This window comes from Macrobrachium rosenbergii, chromosome 41 (assembly GCF_040412425.1).
Source record: "Macrobrachium rosenbergii isolate ZJJX-2024 chromosome 41, ASM4041242v1, whole genome shotgun sequence".
NCBI classification, from domain to species: Eukaryota; Metazoa; Arthropoda; class Malacostraca; order Decapoda; family Palaemonidae; genus Macrobrachium; species Macrobrachium rosenbergii.
In genome coordinates this window covers 81,632,840-81,660,659 of record NC_089781.1, presented here as the reverse complement: position 1 = coordinate 81,660,659, position 27,820 = coordinate 81,632,840, and the positions used below count along the sequence as shown (strand labels likewise).

At 39.1% G+C, this 27,820-nt stretch overlaps 1 protein-coding gene across 1 annotated transcript in view; it reads left to right on the top strand.

Annotated features, from left to right (window-relative positions):
* The first annotated feature begins 2,180 nt into the window (after positions 1 to 2,180).
* Positions 2,181 to 27,820, top strand: part of LOC136826929 (large neutral amino acids transporter small subunit 1-like) — a 117,272-nt gene continuing 91,632 nt past the window's right edge. Inside the window, exons 1-2 of the mRNA XM_067084506.1 lie at positions 2,181 to 2,201; positions 3,825 to 4,021. The gene's annotated coding sequence lies outside the window, so the exon portion shown is untranslated. The remainder of the gene's footprint in view (positions 2,202 to 3,824; positions 4,022 to 27,820) is intronic.

The following is a 27,820-nucleotide window of genomic DNA, read 5'->3' as shown; positions in this document are numbered from 1 at the left end:
CTGAGTACATGAAATTAAAGATCTAAGATAGTGGTTTTTTTGTTATACAGTATTAATGCATTTTCTTTTTGAGAAACCATGCCCTTCTCTCTAAGAGCCTATAGATGCCATTAGGCATCATCTGTTGACCTTCCTTTATTTTTTATTTCTTAGTGTCAGACACAACTTTTTCCCCCTTTTCATTAATACAGCATATGAGATGTAAATTTTTACTGTACACTATGTATGGCAACATACCAGCCTTAGCGCTAGATTTGTTTTCCTTTATCAACTTACCAGTTTACCTAATTAGGTATGCTGTGACAATGGAACTGTCTGCAATATGGTCAAGAGTTGAAGTTATTAACATGTCTCTACAGCCATGTGTGAATTTCGGTGACTGTGACCCCTCTAGAAGCCCGTCATAATTATTGACCTAAAATTCCTTCAGTTCAACAGATTCAAGTTTCATCCTTCAAGTTATACAAGCAAGTATAGGTGTTGAAATATGTAGGAACCTTGCTCATGGAGCCATTAAAGGAAATTATGTTAGTAAGCAGCCAAAGCTATATCTACTGTATCCAGAGTGGAAATACTTATTCCTGACAGTATTTTTGCCATATCTAGAACCCATCATGTCTTGAATTACGGTGCTGAGTAATCCTGATGGGTTCCGGCGCTTGGCCTTCAAGACCTAAATTTCATAATCAATCAATCATGTCTTGAATGGTAGTCTTTGCGGAATAATGAATTACAAAACAGGTTACACTCACTTTTGAATTATAACTAATAACTAAGCACTGCACAGAAGTAATTTCATCTTGAATGGATGAATAACCCGTATGATCCAATCCAAGAATTTGGAACACTTGAAATGAAATAGAACAGTAAATCTCACGTCGAAAAATAATCCCGTTTATAGAAACATTGTCAGAATCTTCAACATTTACCCCGCAGGGGGTTAGTGTTGTCAGTACACCTCGCGTGGAGTATGGCAGGCATTACTGCAGGATGTCTGCAGTCATCTTCTGCCCCCAGCTGCATCTTCCCTTTTACTTGACCTCCATTCGCTTCTGTCTTCCAGCTTGTTGTACAGCCTTCCACAACTATTTCTTCTCAGTGCAACTGTCGATTATTCTCCCATTTTCATCTTCAGACTTGCATTTCATCTCATTTGTTTTCTGGATCGTTTTATCTTGCTGTCCAGCTACTCAAACTCTTCTTCGCTGTCTTAAGCGCTGAATGGTTAAGCGGTCCAGTGCATGGCTTTATAGCCTAAATTCATTATTCATTCATTCTTCAACGTTTGCAGATTACTAAATCATTAAATATATAAGGTGTACATTGTTAGATAAGATCTAATATATTTAATAGGAAAAACCCTCAGGGTTAAAAATGCTACCTCATTAGTTCTGGTAAACTAATAAAAAATGTTACCTTGATGGTCTCGTTAAATTGTTTAATGACTTATTTTTTTCTTGGCTTTTTCTTTTGATTTTCTGGTCTTTAATTTTACACATTTTAATTTAGATTTGATTATTTTAGTACCGCATTATAAAAAGACTAGCCTACCCATCAAAGAAAGAGGAAGGAAAAGGAAGGCTTCATTAAGAGAGGGGGAAAAAGTAATTCAAAATCTTAAAGTGAATTACAAAATTCTGATGTAAAGAGCAGCATAATATTTGATAGTTTTGTACAAATAAATGCTTAGTGAATGATTATCTGAACATTTATATAGGAAAATGTCGTACAGCACCTCACGTTTCAGCTACACTCGTCGCCGTATGAAATTGAGAAGACAAAAACCGGGGTGAACTTGTCAATGTCATTATACGATAAGCACATACTGTAATTACGTAATTTTATGACTGTCATCTTATGTCATTTTTGTATTGTTTATATCTGGTAACCGCAACTACTTTGTGTGTGTGCTCGAGATCTGTCTTCAGTGCATTATCCAGTTGTTGAATGCTATTATTGTGATAGACTTGTGAGGTGTCTGATTATGTTATTTGTTTACATAGGGCGCCATATTTAAAATGTCTAAGGACGAAATTAGTATTAACCAATGACGAACGCTACCTCAAACGTTCTCGTAACTTAGCCAGTCATGTGGTGTTTTGTTTGTCAGCTGAACAGTGTTACAGTAGTAGAATCTGAGAATGTTTGAATATTCTGATTCTGAATTCCCTTAGGTCTTCAGTCTCTGCTTTGGCATGAAGGTGAGTTGTTCACACATTGATTGTTCCACTTTTCCGAACCAAAACTATTGCTTACTAATTGTAAAGTTATGCAGAAGATGGTACAAATTAAAATCAGATAAATTTTTGTTTTACCTATTGTTAGCTTAACGAGAAACCGCATGCTATTTTACAATGTGCATCTCCGTAACATTCTACAAGCTGCCAATAGGCCAATTCAATTCAGCACTGAGAATTCGATATTCTGATACTTTTTATGGTTTGACTTACTTTTCTGTCAGTTACCTTCTTTAACTCATCTTTCTATGGCAATTGACGTTTATCTATGTTATTTTACTTGCTTTACAAGAATTTAAAGTAATATTTTGTCGGCCGGCTGTAACTAAGCTGTCATTGACCTTTGAAGACTACGCGACTTGAATTGCCTAACGCAGGGTAGGTCTAAGCCAGCATTCCGCGGCAAGCCCCCCACCCCTCCATAGCTAATACGGCAAAATTGTAACCAGTTAACACCCCTAAAAATATCAGCATAACGTACCCTAGAGGTGTTTACTGGTTACAATTTTGCCGTATTAACTATGGAGGGGGGGGGGGCTTGCCGCGGAATGGCGGCTTAGACCTACCCTGCGTTAGGTAATTCAAGTCGTGTAGTCTTCAAAGGTCTATCACAGTTTAGTTACAACCGGGTGACAAAATATTACTTTAAATTCTTGTAAAGCAAGTAAAATAACAGAAAAACGCCAATTGCCACAGTCTAGCTGCTCACCGCGGACAGCCGGCTTAGAATTACCCATCTTTCTTAATAATTTTCGTCGATAACGTTGTAAATAACGTCCCGAGCACCTCTTGTGTTATGTTATATAGCCAAAGATTTAAGAAGGCGCCAGCCAGCTACATCCAGAGTCCAGGGTTAGGTTAGGTTAGGGTAAGGTGTATTGTAAGTACCACAACCACAAATCATATCAAAGTTTAAAGGGAATGGAGCGCCAGGTACGACCCAGTTAGATTAAGTTAGTCTAAGGCCGGGTATTCACGGTCAGGTTTACCTGTCAGTTCATCGAATCTGACGTTAAAACTTACGCGTAGAAGACGGAGTGCGGACGTAGTCAGTCGGCTCACCAGAACGGATGAACTGATGGAATTACATACAGTTCTTCCGACCGACCGAGAGGTAATTGCATGTGTGGACGGGTAAGCAACGATTTCGTGTTAATTCGTCGCTGGATTTCATCTGGGAGGGATCTCAGTACCTCTGGGTAGAATATGAATAAATTATGCATAGTTCCATCTCAGTAGCTCAGATCAGAATATGAATAAATTGTATAGGACTAATTCATTTCATTGTTAGACCCTGCAGCGCCATTTGTAGGCGCTATTAGTCCAAATCATATCTTAAAAATTTAAAACAATATTTGCATGTGATAGACTACACACAATTTGGTGTAGGCCTAGGCAAATGACCTGCCCCTTTTTATGGTGTTACTACATTGAAAGTAGGTTTTATTCTCATTTCATAAATAACTGAACCAACACCCAGGTTCTACTTTAAACGCATTCATTAATACTGTATGGGAAAATGCGTTATTTAAAAAAATATTTATACCATACACTTTTACGCCGTTTTCTTTCTTTCCCATTATTAAGTGAATTGCCGCAGCAGCTAGTCTGTACAGTTCCAATTCCATCAGCCAGCGGAGTTCTCATCGCTGCTATATAGTGCTGCTACTGTGAACGCAAGGCTACTGGGGACGAGGACGAGGACCTCGATGGCTCGATTTGACGGTCCGATTGACAGTTCTCTTTTCATGTGGACGCTCATCCGTCGAACGGTCAACTGACAGGTAAACCTAAGCGTGAATACCGCTGGATATTTTAACAGATGTTGAGATGGGTTAGAACTCTGGGGCAAGGGGCATAGAAACACCCCTTCCCCTTGCCTAATAGAACCGGCAACCTTAGGCTAGGGAAGGATAGAGTAGGATGTGCCCTTTCATAGTTACCAATGCTAGATGTAGTTGTGACTGTTTATGTTTTTTTTTTTTTAACAGACAGTTGCTTGCAAAGACACAATTCATATGAAATGAAAATTATCCTAAGAATGTGCTCAGACGATCGGTATATTTTTCTTGTGGCATTGTTCATCATTCATGAAAATTCAAGTGCCTAGTTATACTGTGCTTAACCTTTGAACTGGTTAGAAGCCGTGAAATTACATGCTGAATTCATCCTTTAGTTAAATGTCGTGCTTGATTGGAAAATTCGTGTCTTCTCGACTAGGTTGAATAAATAATTGTATAGCCGTACTCACTTCGTATTGTAATCAAATGTGTTAAGAAAACTTGAGTAAAAAATCCAATATAACCTGGATAACCAACCTGGTAGTATCGTCAAAGAGAGTTGTAGAACAGCCCAGACCAACAAAGATAGTCCATAATAGATTCAAGACTTATTAGTTGCAATAGTAATATACGTTGGCCTTGCAAGGTCTCTCGCCTTAACTTGTGAATTCTCCTAAAACTTTTTTATAACTTCTAGGACATGATTATTTTTAGAACTTCTTTGGTACGTTAGCCATCCATTATTTAAAAAGAAAAAAATATAACGTTCACAGATGTCTGAAATTGCACATCAAAATGAAAATGCAGGTACAAAAAAAAATAATAAAAAAATAAAATAACCGCCAAACTTTAGGAGGACAGTGTGATCAAATAAATGCCGTTACAATCTGTAATAGCGTGCATTTCTGGTAAACCACACGTCAACACTACGCCATAAAAAAGGAAAAAAGACCAGCTCATGGTATAAGACCATGGACCAGTCTATACTGTCTGTTGCCTAGTAGGGGACCCCATGCTGGCATAGACTGACCGCATCTAAACGAATTCAGGGAATCATACTCTCTCTCTCTCCCTGCTTAGAAGTTAACAAGCCTATTTGATTCTTTACAGATCTGTTCCTTATCAATATTCCGTCAGATTTATCTTTCATTCCTTTCCATGGGGAAAGACACCTGTTTTACTTGCTGTTCGTACCATCAGCATGGTATATAAATTTATATTACCAGTAATTTCAAGGGCCCCCAGTTTTTTAAATAATTCATAAGTCAAAATAGCATATACCGCCATGTCGCCTTTACCTTTTTAAAGATATATTGCTTTATCACGTTTGAACTGTAGCCTATTTAGCATAGGCCAACTCGCACGGAGGATATCCCACCTTTTCGGCTGCATGTAATATTTCAGTTAGTCGTTTAGGAAAGAACATGTACTTTCAAGAGAAAACTAGCTCATTCAACACCAAGTAAACAACAAACGAACCATTTTCCAAGCCGTTCACCATCTGAGCTTGTTCTTTAGACATAGTAGAAGTGGCAGTTACCGCGGCGGCTATCTGCTGACGTCACAGGCTCTAAATTTCCAATGAGTAAGTAACCCGTTTCCAATTTCTCCTTAAGTACTTGCATATTATAGCGGTAAAATTATACAGTCCGTTCACTTTCTCGATCGCTTCGTATCGTAAATTTCTTTTAGAATAATTTAAACTTAGCTTCTTGGAGTAAGTCACTTGTATTGAATCGTAAGGGAATTGTCCACCTCGGTTAATGTAGGGCGTGTCTCGATTCCTTTCAAAGTTATGTATGTCGTTATTCTTCACGGTTGCGTGGGATGCCTACGTCATGCGTAACTGCTCAGGTTTAGATCTGCGCAATTATCCAAGGTATTTTCGAAGATGAAACAGATCTTCGTACGTGTTTTATGAGCCCGTTGCTAAAGCCTCTTTTACAGCAGGTAGGTTGCTAGGAAGGCTTTCGAGGTGCCTCGACCGCTTAACTGTTAGGCCATTTGTTTTTTTTTTTTTTTTTACAGTGATATGCATGTGTAAGTAAAGACATTCTAGGTTCTCAGCTATTCATGGTTTAAGATAGTAATGTTTCGTTTATTGACTATTTAAAGGCGACTTTAAGTCATTTTCAGAAGTGGTAACAGGCCTCTTATACCATTATTCATAAGGTAATCATGTTACCATCATGAGAACATGAACTTGACTGGTTATATAATATATATATATATATATATATATATATATATATATATATATATATATATTATAATTAATTCATACTACAGTATAATTAATTCACGCCACCCGTGCATCTGATATCTAACCCTGTCTCCTACGACGCTCCTGATTACTTTTCTTTGGGTAAAACTGAGGTTTAATGAAACTTACAACTTTTGAAAGACACATTTCATGAGGAGAGGTCGCAGCATAGATGTTTACTAGGTGACGGCTGGAAGAGACTGACCAGTTTCCAGCCCTATGACTGGCTGATCAATGGCCAATCAGGAGCGTCATAGGAGATGGGGTTAGACGGGTGCTGCGAATTGATAATAGCAGATGCCCGCTATTGCTCGCATTAGCTAGTTCCCATATCCGTACCATACCCATACCCATATCTGCATTATACCAATGTTCATACCCATACCATACCCATATCTCTACCATACCCATAACCATTCCATACCCATACTGATACCCATACCCATATCGACACCCATACCCATATCTCTACCATACCTATACCCATACACATACCAATACCCATATCCTTACCAGACCCATACCTGTACCCTTACCCATACCCATATCCATTCCATACCCATACACATATCCAAACCATAACATTCCCATACCCATGCCAATTCCATACCCATATCCTTACCATACCCATATCTGTACCCTTAGCCATACCCATATCTATACCCTTACCCTTACCCACATCCATTCCATACCCATATCTGTACCCATACCATAGCATTCCCATACCCATGCCAATTCCATACCCATATGCATACCATACCCATACCCATTTGCATAGCTCTTTGTTGGGTGAGTCGGTAGAGCTGCGGACTGTCACTCGATGGACCGGAGTTCAATTCCCCGGCTGGCTGATGAAGAGTTAGAGGAATTTATTTCTGGTTATAGAAATTCATTCCTCGCTATAATGTGGTTCGGATTCCACAATAAGCTGTAGGTCCCGTTGCTAAGTAACCAATTGGTTCTTAGCCACGTAAAATAAGTCTAATCCTTCGGGCCAGCCCTAGGAGAGCTGTTAATCAGCTCAGTGGTCTGGTAAAACTAAGGTATACACACACACCCATTTGCATACCATATCCATACCCACATCCGTACCATAACCATACCAATAGTCAGCAAAAGTCTACGGGCACCACCAGTCCTGTTTACCTTCTGGTCATTTACAAACAACTGACCATATCTTGGTGTAGGTGCACGAGTAGCTGTTGATGGGTTTTGAATCAATGCTGATGCCATTGGCTGTTCCAGACCATCATCAGTAGTGCCTGCTGTTGTTCTAGAATTACCTGCTGAGTCCATTTCGAAATGAAAATAACAAGACTAAGCCAAAAATCCTTTATTATATACCATTGGGTCACTTAATGTTGAAAATTTCTGTAGCTATTAAAATATTATTCTTGAAAGACATCTTCACAACTCCAGGATCCTTTGAAGCAGTCTTTAGCTTGGGAAACATTCCTGGAGAAATGACCATTGGATTATAACATCATCTTAAATTCTTAATGACTCCAGGATCCTGTGAAGTCATCTTCAGCTCCTAAATGGATTCCTGTAGGATCCACTTCCCTTCAGGGAAGAAATTCAGAATTTTTCTTCGGAATCACTTCTTCCACCTCCTGGAAAAACGCCCATTGGATTTTAAAGTTGTCTTTAATCTTAAAAACTCCAGTTGTATAACAGTGGTATTTACTGTGATCCTCATAATGCAGGTTGTTCATAGATGCCACATGAGGCTCATTAAACATTTCATAATAAGTTCTAAAGGTCAAGCAAGTTATATTTTGATTAGAAAAACCTGTATATTACGTTTATAAAAAAAATGTCCTTACAAATCTATAAACATTTTGTTAATAGTATTCAATCTCAACACATTTTCATCATAAAACATGGAAAAGGGAAGAGGGAAGGGGGAGGGGTAGGGAAGAGGAATGGGAAAGGAGGAGGGAGAGGGGAGGGGGAAGGGGAGGAGAGGGACAAACACGCATGCACAAAACTCCACACAAAGGCAACCAAGGAAATTAATATAATAGATTATTCTTGAAAGACATCTTCACAACTCCAGGATCCTTTGAAGCAGTCTTCAGCTCCTGAAGCATTCCTAGAGAAATGTCCATTGGATTATTAACTCATCTTAAATTCTTGAAGACTACAGGATCCTGTGGAGCCGTCTTCAGCTCCTAAATGGAATACAGATGGTTCATGGTTACCACATGAGGTTAATTAAACACTTCATAATAAATTTTAAAGGTCAAGCAAGTTGTATTTTGGTTTGAAAAAACTGTACATTACCTTTATGAAAAAATGATGTTCTTACAAATCTATAAACATATTGTTAATAGTACTCAGTCTCAACACATTTCATTTCATCATAAAACATGGAAAAGGGAAGAAGGAAGAGGGAGGTGGGTGAAGAGGGATGGTAAAGGAGGAGGAGAGGAGGGAAGGGGATTATTGTTTGTCCATGAGGGAGTTGAGGCGGCGGGGGGAGGGGTATTTAAGGACACCCTGCTTAAACCGGTTTTTGGGGGTAGGGAAGTAGGAGGAATGGGGACACACACGCAACACAGACAGAAAGGTATCCAACGAAATTAATATATATATCTATATATATATATATATATATATATATATATATATATATATATATATAATATATATATATATATATATATATATATATATATATATATATATATATATATATATATATATATATAAAAGTGTGTATGTGTATATACAGTATGTGTGTATCAGCGAAGTACCGAATAGTGGTTGAACCTCCTGTGCAGAAAATTAGTACAACATTAGTCACCAAGATACACCTTTACAAAATGTTAATCAGCAGCACATTGGACTTCCTTAACAAATTACACCACTCTTCCCTATCTTGTGCAAACTCTCGTATACTAGATATCAAGGCCTTTCCTTTCAGTAATACTCTTACTTCGTTTATTCCTTTCTTTCTAGGTCTTCACTCTCCACTTTCCTGTCACTTCACATTTATACACAATTTCTGGATTGCCAAAAGTTTAAATGCTTATATCTCGACATTTCTCACGCTTTCTGTTGTTCTTATGCCACACGTGCTACACAAAACAGTTCGTCTCAACAGCTTCAACATTTTTTCAATTCACTTTCAGCTCCACTATTAATTCCATAAAGGAGAGGTAGTTCAACTACTCCGCAATGGATTCCCACCTTGACTTCCAAGTCGCTTCTCAGTGTTTTGTATATGTCTCTCGATGGCTAGGTTTATAAAGTCATTAAAAGTCATTATAAACCCGGATCCTAGTCAGCGTTGGTGCATTTATATATGATTTCCTAAGTAAAGGGAATTCGATGTTAATGGGTACATGTAACATAGTATTCTAAAGTATTAAAGTGTCACGTGAAAAATAAGTGACAAACTAACTAAAGTTCCTTTGTGTGTATATATATATATATATATATATATATATATATATATATATATATATATATATATATATATATATATATATATATATATATATATATATATATATATATATATATATATATATATATATATATATATATATATGTTATAATGATATGTCTTATATATATATTCTATAAGTTATAATATGTTGTCTGTATTTTTTATGTATTTTATATATTTCTTATTTTGTTTGTCTATAACGTATTTTTTTGTAGTATGTTATTTTATGCTTATATTTTTTTTTTTGTGTTTGTCATATATGGACTGTAATAGCTGAAAATAGTGTTTTGGGAGATAAATGTGTTTTTGTTGGCAATTTGTTATAATTTTTTGAGCTTTTGGACTGTCGTTTGATGGACCGGAGTTCAATTCCAGCGATGATGAAGACTTAGTATTTCTGGTGATAGCATTTCTCGCTATAATGATTCCACAGTGTTTATGGTCCCGATGCTAAGTACACCAATGGTTCAGCCACGTAAAATAAGTCTAATCCTTCGGGCCAGCCCTAGGCTGTTAATCAGCTCAGTGGTCTGATAAGATTAGATTGGCTGGTGATAAGATTAGATGTGTCTTCCTGTAGGCTTGTTTGTTCAGGTGGACAGGATGTGCGTATGCAAGAGATCCTAGAAGCCACTTATGTTATCAGTTAAAAGGGAGCTGGGTTGACAGGTTTGATATCCATGGCCAGTTCAGAGGCCTGTGTGTTTACACAAGTGTTGAAGACAGGAAGTTGTCAATCATTTAGGTAAGAGGCAGGCCTATGTAATTCTCTGAGCCAGGGGATAATTTCCGTGTCTTTTTCCCTCTTCAGGGGAAGAATCTGTTTTTTCCTTTCTTTCCCCAGGGAAGAAACCAGTTTATGCCTGTTCCTTCTAGGATAACCACTTTCTTCAAATGCCTAACTAACAACCCAGGTTTAACATCATAGGAGATATTGGTAAAAAATAGTCAGTTCAGTTAGAGACCTGGTAGAAATAGGATGGTTTCTCTCTCTCTCTCTCTCTCTCTCTCTCTCTCTCTCTCTCTCTCTCTCTCTCTCTCTCTCTCTCTCTCTCTCTCTCTCTTCATATAGAAGAGTGTAAAACTTTGGTCACTCTCCCAAACATGTAAGTTTTGTGAACTGTTAATAATATTTAATGCTCCCTTGGTAGAATCTGAGGTACAAGTGTTTTTGCTGAGGAAAAAGGAGTTGCGTAATGGTGTGCAGAGACTTGTATAAGGTAAAGTGGTATTTACTTATTTTTTTACCATGGTAAAAAGGTGAATGTGATCTTTTTAAAAGGTGAATATGATCTTTTTAAAAAGGTGGATGTAATTTTTAAAAGATATATATAATCTTTAAACAGATTTTGCCTTAGTGAAATTATTGTTGATAAACTTTTTGTGCATTTTTACATGTTCTTGTCTTTACATTTCTTTTATGTGTTCTTGTGTTTATAATTTCACGGTGTTACCCCAGATTTTGTGTTGGAGATTTAAGATTGATTTAGTTAGCACTCTATGTGTTGATACTTTAACAGTGAATACTTGTGTTGATTTCATTTCTTAAGATTTCTTTTTCAAATTTTGGGTAAATCTTAATAGTTTGAATTTTGCTTAGTTAACATAAATTATTGATAAATATAAAGTTTTGTGAATTAATCTTGTTTAAGAATTAATTAAATCTTATGATGTTTCCAAGTACTAGTAAATTTTTTTGAGATTGTGGACTCTACTTATAACTTTTGAACTTGGAAATAAATTTTTGTATTTAAAGTTTTAAAAGCAGTGTTTCATTTTGACCACCAGTGAATATGGTTATTTATGTATGCACAAGGTAAGTGATAAACATGTTCTGTTCTCCTTCCTGTTTTCAAAGTGAATTAGGACCAGGGAAACAATCATAGTGGTTTGATGGAGTGATGCCCTTTCCCCTCTAGTATATTTGTTGCTTAACAGTTATTACCTCACTCATAACTTGATAAACTTAGATTGATTTTTTCAAGTGATAATCAAGTTTTAAGGGATCACTGTTACCTTTAGTGTTCAGTCATAATATTATTGTTATGAGGTTTCAGGCTGAAGTGAGGTAAATTTTTGGATTTAATAGTTGTGTAATAACCAGGTACTTGATCACTTCGTGACAATATATTTGGTGCCTAGACCTGGGAGAACAAAACAGAATATCATTCTGATTTATGGTTTATGCTGGTGGTGTTAGGGATATATTTTTATAGGAGAGTGACCACATAGTTGTTTTGAATTGTACTGTACAATATTCAGTTGAGTAAATTAGAGAAAATGGCTCTGTTTGAAGTTCAGGAACTTTTAAGGGCTCCATCCATCAGAAAGTTATCTGAATCTCACCTGACTAAGGCACAGAGGACTGTCTTAGCAGTGACATGTGGGGGTAATGTAACCAGTAGTATGATTGAGGCACAAATCAAATTTATTGCAATTCAAGCATTGATAAACTCTGGTAAAGTAGATAGAGAGTTAAATGAGGCATATGAATTGTTGAATGGAGCTGAGATGGAATTTACATATTAGCAAGGGCAAGAGAATGAGAACGGTGATGCAGAGGCAGAGCTTAGACGTTTAGAAACAGAAGAAAATTTGTGTAGACTGAAGGTGCTAGAATCAGAAGAAAAGTTACTTAGGCTGCAGATGCAGGCTGACAGAGAAAAACATGAAAGGGAGTTGGAGTTAATCAGAGCTCGATCCACATTACCTGTAAACCCATATAACTGTATCCAAGGTAACGCAGACCCTGTGTTTGATGTAGTAAGTGTGCAGAAGTTAATTCCAAATTTACAGAAGAAGCTGCAGATGAGTTTTTTGAGCACTTTGAAAAAGTGACTACAGGTATGGGATGGCCAGAGGATAAATGGTCAGTCTTCTTACATAGTGTTCTCATTGGTAAAGGAAGAAGTGCCTATTTAGCCTTATCAGCTGATCAATGTAAAGAGTACAGTGTACTGAAACGCAATGTGTTACAAGTTTACCAGATGACCCCTGAATATTACAATGAAAGATTCAGATCTTTAAAAAAGGGTGACAAGATGACTTTCTTGGATTATGCCTATAAAGTAAGAAGATGTTTCGGACGATGGTTGGAAGCCACTAAAGTTAAGTCTATGGACAAACTTGAGGGGTTAGTAATCTTAGAGCAATATCTGAGAGGTATTCCTGAAAACATAAGAGCCTATTTAAGAGAGAGAGAGGTGAAGAAACTTGACAAAGCTGCTACCCTGAGTGAGGATTATAATATCATCAGTAGCAGAAAGAATTATAATGTCAAGTACCAGAACCAACAACTCACAGGTTATAGGTCTCAGTCAAATTTTAAGAACATTGATGTGAGAAACCCTTCTAGTAGCTATGCCAGAACAAAGCCAGGATATACCCCTCAGCAATTGAATGTAAACCCTCACCTTCCAGTGTGGGAAACAGTGAAACTAGACAAGCAGAGCATTTAGCAACCAGCAGAAATGTAACTTCAAGCAGTGAGTGGCTGAACAGTGTGGAGGCTTTTAAGCCATATATTTATGAAGGTATGCTGACAACTCCCTCCTCGAGTGTGCAGGTACCAGTCAAGATATTATGTGATACAGGAAGTAACCATAGTGTGATAGTTTGTGGTGCTCACCAACAGTTGGAGAAGAATCTCACCGGAGATTCAGTTATTTTGAAGGGTATAGGAGGATTGGAAGTAACTCCTATATGCTGCTTGCATTTGTCCTGTGAACTGGTGACAGGAAGTATTGATATTGCTGTAAGGACTCACTAACTATTGAAAAAAGTTAAGTATATCTTAGTTTAACCAGACCACTGAGCTGATTAACAGCTCTCCTAGGGCTGGCCCGAAGGATTAGACTTATTTTACGTGGCTAAGAACCAATTAGTTACCTAGCAACGGGACCTACAGCTTATTGTGGAATCCGAACCACATTATGACGAGAAATGAATTTCTGTCACCAGAAATAAATTCCTCTAATTCTTCACTGGCCGTATGGAGACTCGAATGCTGGGCCAACAGCGTGCTAACCAAGAGCTCTAGCCACCCCTCCAAAGACTAACTATTGAAGGTGTGCATGTTTTACTGGGTAATGAAGTTGTTGGTATACCTTTCGTTTCTTGTCCTATAGTTACAGACATACCATTGAGGATTAGTCCTACGGTTGAGATAGAGAAGAAAAATCCCCACCTGTTTCCAAGTTATGTAACTACCAGCAGTATGAAGAGAACTACGTATGGAAGTGAAGAAACTGATGAGTTGCTTGTACCAGAGCTGTTCCAGGAAAATGAAAATTTCCCTCTTGTTAATAATGAAGAAAGTATCCAAGAAGAAGAGGATCCTGTTGTTATTGAAGAGACTCGGCGTAGTCAAAGTGTTCTTGAAGATAGTAGTGAAACTACAGTAGCAGAGTTGGTGGATATTGAGAGTTCAACCCTTGAAGTTGGTCAAATGACTAGAGAGAATCTAATAGAACAGCAGAAGAAGGATACGACATTGGCTGATTTGTTTTTCATAGTTGTTGATCAAGAAGAGACGCAACAAACTCCTACCTGTTATTGCCTAAAAGAAGGATTGCTAATGAGAAGCATCGACCTGCAGATATTCCAGGAAATGCTGAATGGAGGGAATATCATCAAATTTTGATTCCATATCCATTGAGAAAACAAGTAGTAGCAGTAGCACATGAGTCCGGACATATGGGAATCAGGAAGACAGTTAAGAAGATTATGAAATATTTTTTCTGGCATGGACTTCACAAGAATGTTAGCAGATTTTGCAGGGAGTGTCATATATGCCAGATAGCTGGAAAACCGAATGAAACTGTTCAGAAAGCCCCCCTACAACCCATAGAAGTTAGAGGCAAAACCCTTAGCAAGGTGATAGTAGATGTGGTTGGACCATTTCCGAAAACAAAGAAAGGACATGAATATCTGTTGACATTAATGTGTCCAGTAACAAGGTATCCTGAGGCGATTCCTGTAAGAAGTATAAGTGCAAAGGTAATTGTTGAGAAGTTGGTGGAATTTTTCTCCAAGTTTGGAATACCAGAAATTGTACAAAGCAATAGAGGAATGAACTTTACTTGAAAATTATTCCAGGATATGATGAACTTCTAAGAGGTGCAAAAGAAATGAGCAGGTAAAAGTTACTGCTGGTTTATTACAGATTCAGGCAGTTTATATAGCGGCCGACTGGCGCCGAACCACGGAAGACAATGACATTGAGCGTGACCTGAGGTAAAAAACAATTAACAATAATATACGGCAAACAAGTACAATTTACAATACAAAAACATACAGAACTCCAATATGGATACAGTCTTGATGCCTGCGAATAAAGAAACATACGATACATAATTTGTGACATTTGGACAAATACATATAAAGTTGAAATGGTAGAAAATGCGTGACCTGGCACGTTAGGCCTGACAAATTGAGTGCAAAGAAAGTGGGAAGTCACCAAAGAAAACTTGCTCAGCGGAGACTTAATTAATGACGCCTTCGAAGCACTCCGCTGACGTCGATGTGGTGACTACAAACTTGTTAGGAGTGAAACAACAGTTATCAACCTCTTACCATCCAGAGACTCAAGGAGCCTTGGAAAGGTTCCACCAGACTTTAAAAAGTATGTTAAAAAAGTACTGTAATGAATCAGGAAAAGAACGGGATGCTGGTTTACCTTTAATGTTATTTGAGGTTAGGAATGCTTACCAAGAAAGTATGGGATGTTCACCGAATGAAATGATTTTTGGTCGAGACGTGAGAGGTCCGTTGAAGATTCTTGCAGAGAATTGGGAAGAAGATCAAGAGGAAGTCCAAGGAGAATATGTGAAGAATTTTAGGAAAAGGTTAAGAGAAATTAGAAAATTCTCCTTAGAAAATTTGGAAATAAGTCAAAAGAAAATAAAAAGGAAATATGATGCCAAGACTAAGCTAAGAAATTTCAGTGTTGGACACAAAGTTCTAGTGTTCTTACCAGTGAAAAGATTTCCCCTTACAAATAAGTTTCAAGGTCCTTATAGGATAATAGAGAAGTTAAGTGATCAGACTTATGTGATTGAAATACCAGGGAGAAGGAAGATACATGTGACTCTTTTAAAACCCTACTTCTCAGAGACTAGAACTGAAACAGTGTCAATAACCCAGACAACTTCATCTACAGAGGACGATGATGGCTACGAATTAGGAGCTGAAACCAAGATGATTAATCTTCAATATTGGAAAATTTAGAGAACAAACTAAAACATCTTAGTATTAAACAAAGCAAGGAATTAAGTGAAATGATTTAAAGTTTCCCTGAGATTTTTGCAGATGTACCTAGGTGTACTGACTTGTTTTGAAAAAAGAAGTTTAATATTTATTGCAGCATGGATTAGCAGAACCCAGTTCAAGTCATTACAGTTCTCCTTGTGTGTCAGTGAAGAAACCAGATGGCTCATTTAGGATGTGTACTGATCATAGGAAACTGAATTCCATCAGTGTGATTAACAGTTATCCCATACCTCTTATTGATCAATTACTTGATAATATTGGGCAAGCCAAGTTTGTTTCTAAAGTAGTGAAAGAGTTACAAAGATTTGTGGAGGTGCCTAGAATTTATAATCGATTCTGTTCAAATTTTTCAGCCATAGTAGCTCCCCTGATTGATTGTGTAACCTTATTGTGTAGAGAGAGAGAGAGAACATTTTTGGAAAGAGCAATGTAATTATCAATTATTTATCCCGTTCTGAATCATTGGATTCAGGCCTGGGATAATTAATCTTCTGGGGGGAGGAATATAGTGATATGTCTTATATGTCTGTATTCTATAAAAGTAACATGTTTTCTGTATTTTTGATGTGTTATTTTATATATTTCTTATGTGTTGTGAAATATAACGAGGCAGTTTTGTAGTATGTGTGTTTTTGTACAATGCTTATATATTTTTTCTTTTGTGTTTGTCATATATGGACTGTAATAGCTGAAAATAGTGTATATGGGAGATGCTAAATGTCAGATTTTACAAGGGTTGGCTGGTGATAAGATAAGATGTGTCTTCCTTTAGGCTTGTTTGTTCAGGTGGACAGGATGTGGGTATGCGAGAGAGATCCTAGAAGCCACTTATGTTATCAGTTAAAAGGGAGATGGGTTGACAGGTTTGATATCCATGGCCAGTTCAGAGGCCTGTGTGTTTACACAAGTGTTAAGACAGGAAGTTGTCAATCATTCAGGTAAGAGGCAGGCCTATGTAATTCTCTGAGCCAGGGGATAATTTCCGTGTCTTTTTTCCCTCTTCAGGGAAAGAATCTGTTTTTTCCTTTTTTTCCCCAGGGAAGAAACTCAGTTTATGCCTGTTCCTTCTAGGGTAACCACTTTCTTCAAATGCCTAACCAGTAACCCAGGTTTAACCTCATAGGAGATATTGGTAAAATAAAGTCAGTGCAGTTAGAGACCTGGTAGAAATAGGATGGTTTCTCTCTCTCTCTCTCTCTCTCTCTCTCTCTCTCTCTCTCTCTCTCTCTCTCTCTCTCTCTCTCTCTTCATATAGAAGAGTGTAAAATTTTGGTCACTCTCCCAAACATGTAAGTTTTGTGAACTGTTAATATTTAATGCTCCCTTGGTAGAATCTGAGGTACAAGTGATTTGCTGAGGAAAAAGGAGTTGTGTAATGGTGTGCAGAGACTTGTATAAGGTAAAGTGGTATTTATTTATTTTTTTACCATGGTAAAAAGGTGAATGTGATCTTTTAAAAGGTGAATATGATCTTTTTAAAAAGGTGGATGTAATTTTTTAAAAGGTATATATAATCTTTAAACAGATTTTGCCTCTAGTGAAATTATTGTTGATAAACTTTTTGTGCATTTTTATATGTTGTTGTCTTTACATTTCTTTTATGTGTTCTTGTGTTTATAATTTTAGTGTTACCCAAGATTTTGTGTTGGTGATTTAAGATTGATTTAGGTAGCACTTTATATGTATTGATACTTTAGCATTGAATACTTGTGTTGATTTCATTTCTTAAGATTTCTTTTTCAAATTTGGGGTAAATCTGGTATACCTACCCTTAAGTGGGCCTGACAGCTACTTATTTCCTTAAGGAGACAGGCCACCATTGAAAAGGTGGGCAGAAATCCAGTTTCGATGACAGAGGCAAAGTTGCCAATGTCTCGAACTGGTATACCCAACCTTAAGTAGGCCTGACAGTTACTGATTTCCTTAAGGAGATAGCCCACCATCCACAAGGTGTTCAGAAATCCAGTTTTGATGACAGAGGCAAAGTCGCCTATGTCTCGAACTGGTATACCCAACCTTAAGTGGGCCTGACAGCTACTGATTTCCTTAAGGGGATCGGCCGCCTAAAAAAACCCAATAATCTTTAAAAAATTCGATTTGCTGAAAAAAATTCTATGGCTTCGTATAGGGTTCAAGAATGTGTCCACGAAATATTATGCTAAAATTTGCCGTATTTCTCTAGTTATGGCCTAAAATGTAACAATAACTATATACCCATAAAACACCAGTAGCGCAAATGATTTAGTCTGGTATAGTTTTTGCGATATATATTACGAAAACTTCCTTTGAAATGAAATGTATAATGTCAATAATATCCTACTCGGCACCTTTTTAGTTATTCCTAGCCATGACAACGCACACGTCATACCATGACGCCGACTGTGGCCAAGAGTTGCCTATAAACTTCCAAGCTAGAAGGACACGTTTTCATGCTCGCTAGCCTTGACTGAACTCTGTATTTTCTGCGGTGTTTTTGTTTTTTCACCGTGCCTAAAAGGTCCAAGAGTTCACTTCATGCTTCTAGAATGCGGAAAAGCCAAGTGGAAAAGTCCAGGCGAGAAGTAGAAGAAAGAGTTCAAGAAATTAGTGCCATAGAGGGAATGGGCGATGGAGAGAGAGAGCTGTCGCCCATCAAACGGCGCAGGCAGCAATCTCTGCTGACCAGAGACCAACCACATCCACCCCTAAACGCCTTTTTATTTGTTCGTCACTACCAAAGGGCAAAGATATTTTAGAAAAAGAAAGCAGTAGCTCGGAGGCTGATACTATAGACGATCCTGAAAATAAAATGATCATAATAAGTGAAGCAAGACTTGATGAATTACTTGAATCACGAATCCCTAATTGTGAATGTAAAGTAATTCCCAGGATCCATTTGGCAAGGGATGGATTCGAGACACTAATAAAAAAGTGTAGGCAACTATGATACCCTAGAGTAATACCTTGCAGCAAGATCAGACAGAGGGGGACCAGGAACCTAAAATTTATAAGAATGTGTCTTAGGCACATAAATAATCAATTAATATTCTTATTTATAATCATTTTGCATTAATTAATACCCAAAAATAAAAAAATTAAAACCATAGAATTAATTGTAACACAGTCTTTGAAGTCCCTTTTACTTTTTTTATGTAACTAAAACTTTGAAGGCCCGTTTCTCAAAACATAAGTTTTTCGCCTTTAAAATGCATCTCCTCCCTTAGTATTGGACCAATCTAAATGAAATTTTAAATATAACATGGGGAAACATGGTAGATTAAAAAAAAGCCGGGGATTTTTAATATTTTGAGTTTCTGATTTTTGGCAATTTTTTTTCTGTAATTTTTCCGGGAAAATTTCATTAAAAAAAAAATTCATATCTCGAAAAATAATTGAAAAATCAAAAATCCCCGGCTTTGTATCGAAGGTCCATATGTGTTTTATACGTGGTTCAAATCTCATCCCTTAAATCCAAAAAGCAAAGGAGGAGATGCATTTTGAAAATGGCCATTTTTGGCCGAAAAATGCTCTGGCGTCACAAAACCTAAGGTCACTGAACAAAAATTTTTTCCCCAGAAGTTCCACACAATATCCTTTAACAAACCCCCTATATATCAACAACCTGTCGTTAAAAAAGTCGGAAACCAGCCGATCCCCTTAAGGAGACAGGCCACCATCCAAAAGGTAGGCAGAAATCTAGTTTCGATGAGAGAGGCTAAGTTGCCTATGTCTCGAACTGGTATACCCACCCTTAAATAGGCCTGACAGCTACTGATTTCCTTAAGGAGACAGGCCACCATCCAAAAGGTGGGCAGAAATCCAGTTTCAATGACAGAGGCAAAGTTGCCTATGTCTTGAACTGGTATACCCAACCTTAAGTGGGCCTGACAGCTACTGATTTCCTTAAGGAGACAGGCCACCATCCAAAAGGTGGGCAGAAATCCAGTTTCATTGACAGAGGCAAAGATGCCTCTGTCTCGAACTGGTATACCCACCCTTAAGTGGGCCTGACAGCTACTGATTTCCTTAAGGAGATAGCCCACCATCCAAAAGGTGGGCAGAAATCCAGTTTCAGTGACAGGCAAAGTTGCCTATGTCTTGAACTGGTATACCTACCCTTATGTATGCCTGACAGCTACTGATTTCCTTAAGTGGACCTGACAGTTGCTGATTTCCTTAAGGAGAGAGACCACCATCCAAAAGGTGGGCAGAAATCCAGTTTCGATGACAGAGGTAAAGTTGCCTATGTCTCGAACTGGTACACCCAACCTTAAGTCGGCCTGACAGCTACCGATTTCCTTAAGGAAACAGGCCACCATCCAAAAGGTAGGTAGAAATCCAGTTTCGATGACAGAGGCTACATTGCCTATGTCTCGAACTGATATACCCACCCTTAAGTGGGCCTGACAGCTACTGATTTCCTTAAGGAGACAGGCCACCATCCAAAAGGTGGGCAGAAATCCAGTTTCAATGACAGAGGTAAAGTTGTCTATGTCTCGAACTGATATACCCACCCTTAAGTGGGCCTAACAGCTACTGATTTCCTTAAGGAGGCAGGCCACCATTCAAAAGGTGAGCAGAAATCCAGTTTCAATGACAGAGGCAAAGTTGCCTATGTCTCAAACTTGTATACCCACCCTTAAGTATGCCTGACAGTTACTGATTTCCTTAAGGAGATAGCCCACCATCCAAAAGGTGGGGAGAAATCCAGTTTCAATGACAGAGGCAAAGTTGCCTATGTCTCAAACTGGTATACCCACCTTAAGTAGGCCTGACAGCTACTGATTTCCTTAAGGAGACAGGCCACCATCCAAAAGGTGGGCAGAAGTCCAGTTTCGGTGACAGAGGCAAAGTTGCCTATGTCTGCAACTGGTATACCCATCCTTAAGTGGGCCTGACAGCTACTGATTTCCTTAAGGAGACAGGCTACCATCCAAAAGGTATGCAGAAATCCAGTTCCAATGACAGAGGCAAAGTTGCCTATGTCTTGAACTGGTATACCCAACCTTAAGTGGGCATGAAAGCTACTGATTTCCTTAAGGAGACAGGCCACCATCCATAAAGTGGGCAGAAATCCAGTTTCAATGACAGAGGCAAAGTGGCCTACGTCTCAAACTGGTATACCCACCCTTAAGTGGACCTGGGAGCTACTGATTTTCTTAAGGAGATAGGCCACCATCCAAAAGGTGGGCAGAAATCCAGTTTTGATGACAGAGGCAAAGTTGCCTATGTCTCAAACTGGTATACCGACCCAAGTGGGCCTGACAGCTACTGATTTCCTTAAGGAGGCAGGCCACCATCTAAAAGGTAGGCAGAAATCCAGTTTCCGAATTGGTATACCCACCCTTAAGTGGGGCTGACAGCTACTGATTTCCTTAAGGAGACAGACCACCATCCAAAAGGTGGGCAGAAATCCAGTTTCGATGACAGAGGCAAAGTTGCCTATGTCTCGAACTGGTATACCCACCCTTAAGTGGGCCTGACAGCTAATGATTTCTTTAAGAGACAGGCCACCATCTTCCCAGTTTCTGAATTGGTAGACAGTGGGGCTGACCTATCCTTAAGGAGACAGAACACCATCCAAAAGGTGGGCAGAAATCCAGTTTCGATGACAGAGGCAAAGTTGCCTATGTCTCGAACTGGTATACCCACCCTAAGTGGGCCTGACAGCTACTGATTTCCTTAAGGAGACAGGCTACCATCCAAAAGGTGGGAAGAAATCCAGTTTCGAAAGAGGCAATGTGGCCTATATCTCGAACTGGTATACCCACCCTTAAGTGGGCCTAACAGCTACTGATTTCCTTAAGGAGACAGGCCACCATCCAAGAGGTGGGCAGAAATCCAGTTTCGATGACAGAGGCAAAGTTGCCTATGTCTCAAACTGGTATACCCACCTTTAAGTATGCCTGACAGCTACTGATTTCCTTAAGGAGACAGGCCACCATCTAAAAGGTAGGCAGAAATCCAGTTTCTGAATTGGTATACCCACACTACTTAAGTGGGCCTGACAGCTACTGATTTCCTTAAGGAGACAGACCACCATCCAAAAGGTGGGCAGAAATCCAGTTTCGATGACAGAGGCAAAGTTGCCTATGTCTCGAACTGGTATACCCACCCTAAGTGGGCCTGACAGCTACTGATTTCCTTAAGGAGACAGGCTACCATCCAAAAGGTGGGAAGAAATCCAGTTTCGAAAGAGGCAATGTTGCCTATATCTCGAACTGGTATACCCACCCTTAATTGGGCCTGACAGCTACTGATTTCCTTAAGGAGACAGGCCACCATCCAAGAGGTGGGCAGAAATCCAGTTTCGATGACAGAGGCAAAGTTGCCTATGTCTCGAACTGGTATACCAACCCTTAAGTGGGCCTGACAGCTACTGATTTCCTTAAGGAGACAAGCCACCATCCAAAATGTGGGCAGAAATCCAGTTTCGATGAGAGAGACAAAGTTGCCTATGTCTCGAACTGGTATACCCACCTTAAGTGGGCCTGACAGCTACTGATTTCCTTAAGGAGAGAGGCTTCCATCCAAGAGGTGGGCAGAAATCCAGTTTCGATGACAGAGGCAAAGTTGCCTATGTCTCAAACTGGTATACCCACCTTTAAGTGGGCCTGACAGCTACTGATTTCCTTAAGGAGACAGGCTACCATCCAAAAGGTGGGCAGAAATCCAGTTTCAGTGACAGAGGCAAAGTTTCCTATGTCTCGAACTGGTATACCCACCCTTAAGTGGGCCTGACAGCTACTGATTTCCTTAAGGAGACAGGCCACCATCCAAAAGGTGGACAGAAATCTAGTTTCAGTGACAGAGGCAAAGTTGCCTATGTCTCAAACTGGTATACCTACCCTTAAGTATGCCTGACAGCTACTGATTTCCTTAAGTGGGCCTGACAGTTGCTGATTTCCTTAAGGAGATAGACCACCATCCAAAAGGTGGGCAGAAATTCAGTTTCAATGACAGAGGCAAAGTTGCCTCTGTCTCGAACTGATATACCCACCCTTAAGTGGGCCTGACAGCTACTGATTTCCTTAAGGAGGCAGGCCACCATCCAAAAGGTGGGCAGAAATCCAGTTTCAATGACAGAAGTAAAGTTGCCTATGTCTTGAACTGGTATACCCAACCTTAAGTGGGCCTGACAGCTACTGATTTGCTTAAGGAGACAGGCAACCATCCAAAACGTGGGCAGAAATCCAGTTTCAGTGACAGAGGCAATGTTGCCTATGTCTCAAACTGGTGTACTCTCTCTTAAGTATGCCTGACAGTTACTGATTTCCTTAAGGAGATAGCCCACCATCCAAAAGGTGGGGAGAAATCCAGTTTCAATGACAGAGGCAATGTTGCCTATGTCTCGAACTGTTATACCCACCTTAAGTGGGCCTGACAGTTGCTGATTTCCTTAAGGAGACAGGCCACCATCCAAAAGGTGGGCAGAAATCCAGTTTCGATGACAGAGGCAAAGTTGCCTATGTCTGCAACTGGTATACCCATCCTTAAGTGGGCTTGACAGCTACTGATTTCCTTAAGGAGACAGGCCACCATCCAAAAGGTATGCAGAAATCCAGTTTCAATGACAGAGACAAAGTTGCCTATGTCTTGAACTGGTATACCCAACCTTAAGTGGGCATGAAATCTACTGATTTCCTTAAGAAGACAGGCCACCATCCAAAAAGTGGGCAGAAATCCAGTTTCAATGAGAGAGGCAAAGTTGCCTACGTCTCAAACTGGTATACCCACCCTTGAGTGGGCCTGACAGCTACTGATTTCCTTAAGGAGACAGGCCACCATCCAAAAGGTGGGCAGAAATCCAGTTTCGATGAGAGGCAAAGTGGCCTATGTCTCAAACTGGTATACCCACCCTTAAGTGGGCCTGACAGCTACTGATTTCCTTAAGGAGACAGGCCACCATCCAAAAGGTGGGCAGAAATCCAGTTTCGATGACAGAGGCAGAGTTGCCTATGTCTCGAACTGGTATACCCACACTAAGTGGGCCTGACAGCTACTGATTTCCTTAAGGAGACAGGCTACCATCCAAAAGGTGGGCAGAAATCCAGTTTCGATGAGAGGCAATGTGGCCTATGTCTCGAACTGGTATACCCACCCTTAAGTGAGGGCTGACAGCTACTGATTTCCTTAAGGAGACAGGCCAACATCCAAGAGGTGGGCAGAAATCCAGTTTTGATGACAGAGACAAAGTTGCTTCTGTCTCGAACTGGTATAACCACCCTTAAATGGGCCTGACAGCTACTGATTTCCTTAAGGAGACAGGCTACCATCCAAAAGATGGGCAGAAATCCAGTTTCGATGAGAGGCAATGTGGCCTATGTCTCGAACTGGTATACGCACCCTTAAGTGGGGGCTGACAGCTACTGATTTCCTTAAGGAGATAGGCCACCATCCAAGAGGTGGGCAGAAATCCAGTTTTGATGACAGAGGCAAAGTTGCTTCTGTCTCGAACTGGTATACCCACCCTTAAATGGGCCTGACAGCTACTGATTTCCTTAAGGAGACAGGCTACCATCCAAAAGGTGGGCAGAAATCCAGTTTCGATGACAGAGACAAAGTTGCCTATGTCTCGAACTGGTATACCCACCGTTAAGTGGGCCTGACAGCTACTGATTTCCTTAAGGAGACAGGCTTCCATCCAAGAGGTGGGCAGAAATCCAGTTTCGATGACAGAGGCAAAGTTGCCTATGTCTCGAACTGGTATACCCACCGTTAAGTGGGCCTGACATCTACTGATTTCCTTAAGGAGACAGGCCACCATCCAAAAGGTGGGCAGAAATCCAGTTTCGGTGACAGAGGCAAAGTTGCCTGTCTCGAACTGGTATACCCACCCTTAAGTGGGCCTGACAGCTACTGATTTCCATAAGGAGACGAGCTCGACTGACGAATTCCAGACAATTATAAGAGCCAAATGAATGGGTCACTGACTGGCCTGACAACTGCGTTGTCGAAGTCACACCAAAGGCAGCTAGGGAGGACCCCAGCCACACCTTCAGAGGAAGGTGTGGCTGAGGTCAAACATTATGCCTTATTCAGGATGCTTAGTCAATTATATCCCAAGGTAAAAGAAAAGTAAGAAAATAAATTGAGGGTATTTCATAACGAAATGAAATGTACTGAAAAGCTGGTAAATAATACTGTAATTCATGTACTACAAACTTTTATGTATATTTGTCGAGGAGTCACAATTATTTTGAGTTTCTAAATGCAAGTGTAATTTTATTTTTTATTGAAGATACAAATATGTATACGATTTTAAATTATCTTCATGTAGTCTTTGCAGTGTTGTCCAGATAGCTTGACATGTCTCTGGTATGACTCTTCCAAGAGCTTGTGAGGGTATGGAATGGAATGGAATGGAATACAGAATTTAGGCCAACCACTGGGACCTGTGTGTCCATTCAGCGCTGAAAGGAAAATTGAGAGTAGAAAGGTTTGAAGGTGTAAAATGAGGGAAACCTCGCAGTTGCACTATGAAATAATTGTTAGGAAAGGGTAGATAGCGAGAAGGAAGAATGAGAATATGGACAGAGGTACAGTAAAAGGAATAAAAGGGGTTGCAGCTAGGGACCGAAGGAACGCTTGAGAGGATATGGCCACACTCAATTGCAAATCTTGGTAAGAACAGCCCGTCGTTAAGCAGCGTAATGCGGCACTTAGGCTGTTTTAGGGCGTTGTGGATTTCCCCATACATGTGTCCTTCTTTCGAATGATCTTATTAACTTTCTCTTTCTCAAGAGAAAATTGAATGTTGCCTCGTCCATCCTTAGGTATTTATACCAATCCTTGGGAGCTACCTGCTGTTCCTTTAAAAGAGATAAATGTGAGAGTTTTTCTTTCTTCGATAACCAGTCTTTGACCCAATATTCTTTTTCTTGCCGTTTTTGTTTTCATTGTTACATTGACTGCATGTATGGTTCATTATCAGATATTGCTTCCGCATTGTCTTAACAGTGTGGCTGCCAGTTTAAGACCGACTACATTGTTCAGAATCAGACCGGGCAATAACGTGAGTTAGCATTAATTATTATTATTATTATTATTTTTTTGAGTTTCCTCCCACTCAGTTCTTATCGTACGACAAGATCGAGTGTGAGTGGTCCGCCTAGTACAATATGGCAGTACTCTTTTTGGTTTTCGGGTTACACATCTCTGTTGTTGTCATCTTTTATCTCTTTTGTGTAGCTCTCATTGCATCGTCTGATACTATGTCAGGATGTTTTAATCCCTACCTCTTCCATATCAGTATATTCAGGGCTTCATACAAGCAATGCTCATAAAACTTTGATTTGTAACGGAATTCTTACCATAAGGTTGTGGTCCGAATAGAAATGATACGCTGGAATACTGGAGGTGAAATATTTTCGTCTCCCTGTTAATGATAAATGATTTCGTCAGTTTATTTTAACCATTTTACATTTTCTGGAATAATGTTGCTAAAACTTTTGACCTTGAAAAATCCACTATACGAGTTACTTAGTTCATGTGGTAGGTGCTTCCGTGATCGCTCCATAATTTTGCGATTAATTTTTCCGATTAAATTCGAATTTACAATCTTTTTATTCTATTATGTTATTCTTAGTGAGATAAATCCAGTTGCCTATTATCTGGGGTTTCATAGGAAAACTAACAAGTCACCAGAGGGTACTTTTGGTGAATGATGGCACTGCATCCAAGCTAACAAGCCTGAAATCCTATTATTCTGCAAAGCATTAATTTATTAAGTCTACATTATTCCTTATATTGGATCTTGAATAATATATACCCAGCAATTGACTGAGAATATGAACAAGATGCTGTGATAAGCTGTATGATGCAGAACCAACAGAACTAATTTTTTTCCTGTTAAGAAATATTCCAGAGCAGGTTTTCAGTGAAAATAAGATATATGAATAGCATACCCTTTCTGTCATAAAAGCCCCGCAGCCTCAGATTACTGTGATTTTATCCTTGCATATATATATATATATATATATATATATATATATATATATATATATATATATTGTAAATTTCTTCCACAGTTTACCAACCTTTGGGGAATGTATTAATAAACAAAAACGCCAAGGGTTATATTCTATTTTATTTCTCCACATGGTATTTTTCTTATATACAGGCGGTCCCCGGTTTACGACAGGGGTTCCGTTCTTGCACCGCGTCGTAACCCGAAAATCGTCGTCAAGCCGGAAAAAAATCGTCAAAAATCATAAGAAAACCTTACTTTTAATGCTCTGGGTGCATTGAAAACGATGTAAACTGCATTATTATTGAGTTTTACATAAAAAAACCTTCAAATTATGATTATTATGCCGTTTTGGGGCCATATTTCTTCCGTCGGATCGACATATGACGCGTCGTAACCCCGGAACATGCGTCGTAATCCGGGAAATAATTTCTGATGAATATATTTGAAAAGCGTCGTAACGTCGTAAGCCGTAACCGTCGTAAACCGGGGACTGCCTGTATATGTATTGTCATAAACTGGGGGCTTGGTTGAGGAGAGAATTGGAACAATTTTTTAAGGGGTACTGCCAAAGAACCAAGTGAGTCCAAGTTTGTGAACAAAAGGGAGGTATTTGAAACTTACCTTACATTTTCCTTGGTTTACAAGTAAATGATGAAGGTCGCCATTTGAAATTAGACTTCTTTTACAATTAAAAGGGGTTTATTTACAGAGACTAGGCAAGTATGCAAGGAGACAAACAGAATGCAAATTGTAACCAATAGGCAGGCTCATTAATTATATACAGTGAGCATTAATGCAGACATTGGCAAGCAAGCAATTTAAATATGGAGGAGCCAAGGTACACTCATCCCCGGTTATAAT